At 39.3% G+C, this 7,552-nt stretch overlaps 1 non-coding gene across 1 annotated transcript; it reads left to right on the top strand.

The window, feature by feature from the left end:
- The first annotated feature begins 713 nt into the window (after nt 1-713).
- LOC128059688 (U6 spliceosomal RNA) lies at nt 714-820 on the top strand. Its single transcript, XR_008200616.1, has one exon. It is a non-coding gene; the product is annotated as a U6 spliceosomal RNA (small nuclear RNA).
- The last annotated feature ends 6,732 nt before the right edge of the window (nt 821-7,552 follow it).

Below are 7,552 nucleotides of genomic sequence, written 5' to 3'. Positions count from 1 at the left end.
CGTAGGAATCCTGGGACCTAGCAAAACTGCAGGGGCTACAGGACAATAAGAAATGTAAGATGGTCAGAGAGAAAACTGATTCTGCACCAATAAAAGCTCTCTTCCCAGCCCACCCCAATGAATCATTAGCCTGTTTATATTATCACCATTGACAGACGTGTATTGAGTGCCAGCTGTTAGTTCCCCTAAGAATTCAAAAGCACCAACTGTGGGGAGAAGACTTAAGGGAATTGTTTTTGAATGGATCAAGGTAGCCATTAACATGGATCTCCCCATAGCTTTGTTGACCTGTGTCTGAACCCTGTCTGCTGTAAAGTCACAGCAACCTTCATGGACGCACCTGCCATCCTTGACCTTTCACGTATGACACTTACAGCATCTCTTTACCCCTGGTCTTTACTCGTGGTCCATTTGACCATTCTCATCAACTCTCATATAACCCAAGATAGAGCTCTCAGATCTGGCCACCCAAAATGTCACTCCAGGAATGGAAGAAGAAAGACAGGAAAGGGGAAAGAGGAAGATAATTATGACTTTAATAATTAGTAAAGTTCCAAAGCCTAAATCCTGGGGAAGGGAGAAGAGAGACACAGTTCTGGGGTGGCTCCACTATGTTTCTGAAACCGTGGCAACACCATCATTGCTTTTCCCTTTATACATTACTATAAAACATCAGTAACAAAAACAGTTACTATGAAAACTGTAATAAACTTGTGCTTGCTTCAGCAACTCATATACTAAAACTGGAACAATACACAGAAGATTAGCATGGCCCCTGTGCAAGGATGACATGCAAATTTGTGAAGCGTCCCATATTTTTTTAAAAGATACTCAACATTGCTCATAATTAGAGCAATGCAAATCAAAACTACAATGAGATATCACCTCACATCAGTCAGAATGGCCATCATCAAAAAGTCTACAAACAATAAATGCTGGAGAGGGTGTGGAGAAAAGGGAACACTCTTGCACTGTTGGGAATGTAGATTGATACAGCCACTATGGAAGACGATATGGAGGTTCCTTAAAAAACTAGGAATAAAACCACCATATGACCCAGCAATCCCACTCCTAGGAATATACCCTGAGGAAATTAAAATTGAAAAAGACACATATATCCCATTGTTCATTGCAGCACTATTTACAATAGCTAGAACACGGAAGCAACCTAGATGTCCATCAACAGATGAATGGATAAAGACGTTGTGGTACATATACACAATGGAATATTACTCAGCTATAAAAATGAACACATTTGAGTCAGTTCTAATGAGGTGGATGAACCTAGAACCTATTATGTAGCATGAAGTAAGTCAGAAAGAGAAAGATAAATATTGTATTCTAACACATATATATGAAATCTAAAATAATGGTACTGAAGAATTTATTTACAGGGCAACAGTGGAGAAACAGACATAGAGAATAGACTTATGGACATGGGGAGAAGGGCGGGGAGGGTGAGATGTATGGAAAGAGTAACATGGAAACTTACATTACCATATGTAAAATAGATAGCCAACAGGAATTTGCTGTATGGCTCAGGAAATTCAAACAGAGGCTCTGTATCAACCTGGAGGGGTGGGGTGGGGAGGGAGATGGGATGGAGGTTCAAAAGGGAGAAAACAACAGAAAACAACAAAATTCTGTAAAGCAGTTATCCTTCAATAAAAAATTAATTAATTAAAAAAATAAAATCTAATTGCTAATCTCTCCCCCCCAAAAAAACCCCAAAAAACTGCAACAAACTTAGGTGACGAAAATTTAGGGACTTAGATATTGCAGGCAGACCAGAACAATGACAGATTATGATTAACTTTGGAACTGAAGTAAATTAAAAGATGTAATTAAATGTTCCCATATTTCAGTATAAGTTAAAAAACGCCTAATCACTAAGAAAATAATTGTTAGTGCTCTGTGAAAGCAGATAATCAAATCATTTCACAGAAATTCTCAGCATTCTATAGTCAAAGCTATGGCTCTTCCAGTAGTCATGTATGGATGTGAGAGTTGAACTATAAAGAAAGCTGAGTGCTTAAGAAATGGTGCTTTTGAACTGTGGGGTTAGAGAAGACTCTTGAGGGTCCCTTGGACTGCAAGGAGATCAACCCAGTCAATCCTAAAGGAAATCAGTCCTAAATATTCTTTGGAAGGACTGATGCTGAGGCGGAAGCTCCAGTACTTTGGCCACCTGATGCCAAGAGCCAGCTCACTGGAAAAGCCCCTGATGCTGGGAAAGATAGAAGGCAGGAGGAGAAGGGAACCGCAGAGGACAAGGTGGTTGAATGGCATCACCGACTCAATGAACATGTTTCACGAGCTCCAGGAGATGGTAAAGGACGCGGAAGCCTGGGCTGCTGCAGTCCACGGGGTCGCAAAGAGTCGGACACAGCTGAGACTGAACAACAAAATGTGGGGGTGAGGAAAAGCTAAGATATGTAAATCATAATTCGGTGGCCTGTTGGAAGGTTCTGACGAGTGAGTGACACTATAGGAATTTGAAGGGGATATGTCTGCAACAACAGAGAAGAGAATTCACATTTCAGAACATCAGTTACTGGTCAGGCATTCTACATCTCAGCCTCACTGAGTCCTCATTAATACTTTTAAAATAGAGACACATTTATTCTGTCGTTCCTATTGTAGTGTTATTATACTATTATTTTAATATTTCTGTTACCACTAATTCAGTTAAGTGCATTTCACTTTTCACTTTTTTTAAGACAATGTGTAAGAATGAAATTAAGCCAATATTACTCCCATAAAGCCACTTAAATTGCACTTGTAATTTCTAGGAGTAGACACTTAACCAACCATTGTTAACTTCCTCTCTCTCTTTGCTTTCAGTCTAAGCTTTTCTCTCCCTCCTCCCCATGCCCCCTCTCCCTACCCCTCCTCCTACTTCCTCTTCTCCCCTCTTCTCTCTCCATAGTTGTTTTTAGTTAAGTTAAACATACACATGAAGCAAGTACATTTTACGCACTGAGCCTCTCATATGTACCAAGAACTGTGCTAGATATTTTGAACATGTGTTATTTCTAATGCATTAAAAATTTTGAAAACTGTGAAACTTTATCACAATTATGCGTAAGAGGAAATAAAGCTCACTTCCCAGAGGTTAAAAAGTTCATCCATGATTGCACACCTGATAAAGTTCCAACCTAAGTTTTTCTGAAGAGAAAATAGCATATCTTCTGGTCAAATGCGTTGGTTGGTGCGGTGACAAATATTGTCACTTTCCCTTCAGAATCGTAAGTTTCCTCTAAAACTTTGCATGTGCAATGTCTTCTGTTGTTCAGTCGCTAAGTCATGTCTGACTCTGAGACCCCATGGACTGCAGCATGCCAGGCTTCTCTGTCCTCCACTGTCTCCCGGAGTTTGCTCAAATTCATGTCCATTGAGGTAGTGATGCTATCTAACCATATCTTGATTCATGGACCTAACAATCCAGGTTCCTAAGCAATGTTGTACTTTACAACATCAGACTTTACTTTGACCATGAAAAATTCTTCAGTTCTCAAATAAACAATGGAAAAGGAAATGGCAACTCCAGTGTTCTTGCCTGGAGAATCCCAGACAGGGAAGCCTGGTGGGCTGCCGTCATGGGGTCGCACAGAGTTGGACATGACTGAAGTGACTTAGCAGCAGCAGCAGCAGCAAATAAACAAAGCCTGTAATGTGGGTACATCGACACTAGGTGACAGGAGGTCTTCAGTTGTAACTTCATGATCTAAATGGCAATAACCCTATGTGTTTGAAAGACTCCACCATTTGCTAGCAGTCTAATCTCACAAGGATGTAATAAAGAGACACAACAAGTGTTCAGTGTATATTAACCTCCTGGAACACTTGATCTCCTTTTAATCCAATAGTTCACACAATATCCCAGACTATTCTTTAACAACAAGGAGTATACTTCAGCCCTTTCTGCTGCTCTGAGATACTACATCCTGTTTGCCTGCCCATAAAATCCAGCCTCTCTCAGCCGAATCCCACACTTTGCTGCCCGCATTCCAATTTCAAAATCAGATGTGTATGTATACAATTTATGTATGAATATATATGATACTATTTTAAAATAAGATATATATGATACTATTTAGATGTTATATATCTAACATTTAATACAAAAGTGTTAGTCGCTCGGTAGTGTCTTACTCTTTGCGACCCCATGGGCTATAGCCTGCCAGGCTCCTCTATCCATGGAATTCTCCAGGCAAGAATACTAGAGTGGGTTGCCATTCTTTTCTCCAGGAGATATTTCTGACCCAGGGATCAAACCCTTGGCTCCTGCATTGGAGGCAGATTCTTTACTGTCCGAGCCAGTAGGAAAGCCCTAATATTTAATATGGCAGTGGTTTAATCACTAAGTCGTGTCCAACTCTTGCAACCCCATGAACTATATAGCCTGCCAGGCTCCTCAACCCATGGGATTTTCCAGGCAAGAATACTGAAGTGGGTTGCCATTTCCTTCTCTAGGGGATCTTCCCGACCCAGGGATCAAACCTGGGTCTCCTGCATTGCAGGCAGATTCTTTACTGACTGAGCTGTGAGGGAAGCCCAAAAATACTTAATATATATCTTTATATATACATATGTGTGTATGTATATATATTTTCACACACACATATATATATAGCTGCTGTTATTGTTGCTAAGTTGCATCTGACTATTTGCAACCCCATGGACTGCAGCACGCCAGCATTCCCTGTCCGTCACTATCTCCCTGAGTTTGCTCAAACTCATGCCCACTGAGTCGGTGATACCATCCAACTATCTCATTCTCATTTGAATTATATTTCTATGTATAATCTAAATAGTATCATATTTATAAAGATAGCATTTAGAGAAACTTCTCAAGAAATACTCAGGATTATCAATATGCATGGAAGACTTACAGGGTACCTGGCGTGACACTGTACTAAGTCCTTTAGAAGCATGATTTTATTTCACTTACACAAGTTTCTAAAGTTGTTTCATAATAATAATATCGTTCCCAATGTTATTTCCAACTTACATCCAGGAGATGGAGCTTAGAGGGGTTAACTAACTTGTGCAAAGACATGTAGTGAGTAAGAGATCAACTTTGATGCAAATGAGCAGGCTAACTGCACAGCCCAAGCCCTTCAACTCTCATCAGTGATTATTATCCTTGACTTTACACCACTGTGTCTTGGGGAGCATTTCTTGAAAGCACTGGAAGATTTCCACACCCATGGAATTAGTATCTGAATATCTTCATTTTCACAGGCAGTTGGGTTATGCAGACAGACTGTCAATCAACTGTGTTATACTTTCCTGCTTCCCACTATTAACAGCTAACTTGGGGCACAATTCTTTACTTCTCTCACTAATCCTGAAATTTTCTTTCCCCTGAAAATGAATTCTAAATGTGCAGGGAGTTTATCCTCAACCCCGTGAAAGACCGTCTTGCTGCTTATCTGACAGAAATGCACCTCCCGCCCTCTCTCACTGTTATAAGAGGAATAACTGCCAGAGAGCAAGATAAAGAAACAGTTTCTCTTCTGTGGTTTCCTGTTCCTGGTGTACTACATCTTTTTCTGCTACTCTATCCTTGCACGGCTTGAAAGAAGTAAAAAGAAAAAAAGAGAGAGAGAGAGTAGCATAATCACTTGGAGACCCCAAAGTGGCCAGAGGCCGAGCATTTAGAAGATGGTAAAATAATTCTACACTTTGATGTTAAAGAAATAATCAAGTTGCCTTTTTCCATGCAGATCTCTAGCTGGATATAACTTACTTACATTTGTTTAAAAATAGTAATGATTAATGTCAACCTGTGGGCTCAACCAGTTTACTTTACTAAAGGTCAGTAGACTATTACGTTTCTGTCTTAGTTAAGGAGGTATTAGACAACATTTCTCTTCTCAGCGAAACCAAAGATTGAGGACCTAGTCCTACCTCAACATATAGTCACATGTTCTTTGCTCAATGCACTTATTTTTTCTCCAGACTTTCAAATTTTTAAGAAGTTTAAGGATTGTATTAGATGACTTCTAAAGTTGTATCTAATTCCAAAATATCATGATTTTATCACCCTAGAAAGATATGAACAATGTCCTTAAATAACTATTTTTCCCTTCAAGTGCTTGCAGTGGTACAGAAGAAGGAAGAGGTGCTGATGTGCCAGAAGTTCTTGGTGTTAAACACTTGGATTTTTAGATTCTTTTGAGCTCATTTAGCAAGTGCTGAAAAGAGAAAGTTATTCTAGGCTACATCATAAAAAGCACAGTTTTCAGATTAAAGGAGGTGAAAGAACCATCATACTCTTCGCTATTCAGATGACATTTTGATACATAGTTCTATCCAGTGTACCTTAGGAAGACAATAGCAATCTAGAGAGCATTCAAAGAGAGTCAAAAAAGAGAAGTCTCACAACCACTACCTGTGAGGAGCAGCTGAAGAAGCTTAGAACGTTTGATTTTGAAACTCAGCATGCCACACATATGAATGATCTCCATGTGAAATTTAATTTGATGAAGTTCTAGAAAGTGGAAACAAATGTAAGGGTTGGAAATTATAGGGAAGCAGTTTGTGTTTGATCAGAAAGAATGTTCTAACGGTACAATTATTCAAAAATAAGGGACTTCCCTGGTGATCCAGGGGTTAAGACTCCACCTTCCCATGTGGGGAGCCTGGCTTGCTCCCTGGTTGGAGGGCTAGATCCCACATGCCGCAACTAAGAGTTTGCATGCTGCAACTCGAAATCTTGCATGCTGCAACTAAGACCAGCGCAGCCAAATAAATAAGAATAAATATTTTAAAAAAGAATTATTGAAAAGTAAATCATTCCATACCATTGACCATATATAAGCAGAGGCTGTTTCCCCAGGTACCAGGGATTTCGTCAGTTGAGTTTCTCCATTTGGACCAAGCTCACTAAAGGATGCTATGGGTCCCTGAAAAATCAAGATTGTCTGAAAATAAAAGTGTGTCACCTCCCAGCTGCACTGTGGTTAAAAAGATACTTAAGTCAATTATTTTGCTGAATTGAAGAGAGATAGACGATAGAAAAATATCTTTTCCTGTTTTGTTCTGAAGAGTTTCTGATTAATATTCGCCCAGTCTGAAAAGGTAGAGCAGACCCCTAAATTAACATCCGGTTCTAAATTTCTCAAAACTGTGTCCATGAGAGGAGGATCATGGTGCCTTTCCTCCCTCAATTACTGGCTCCTCTTCCATGACTACACATAATGTGTTCTTGATTCTAATAATTTTTAAATTTTTCATCAAATTAAATATATAAAATGATTTTACATTTTCATAATAAGATGAAGATCCCTTAAAAGTGAAAATTACTGTGCTAAAAAGCTACCCCATAAGCCAGATTCTTCGACATTATGTTTCAAGGACAATCTCTAAGACTGTGGAAAAATAAAGGTCAATTTGAATATTCAAATAAAATTAAGGCAGGAGATTAAAACAAATGGGCACGTACTAAAAAGTCACAATATCTAAGCATACATACTGGCTTTAAAGGTATTGAACGGGACTTGGCCTCCTCAAGGAATTCCAGATCGTATCGAAATCTCTTTCA

Source organism: Budorcas taxicolor, chromosome 14 (assembly GCF_023091745.1).
Source record: "Budorcas taxicolor isolate Tak-1 chromosome 14, Takin1.1, whole genome shotgun sequence".
NCBI classification, from domain to species: domain Eukaryota; kingdom Metazoa; phylum Chordata; class Mammalia; order Artiodactyla; family Bovidae; genus Budorcas; species Budorcas taxicolor.
Note: the sequence above shows the minus strand (reverse complement) of the source record. Positions and strands in the feature narration are given on the sequence as shown.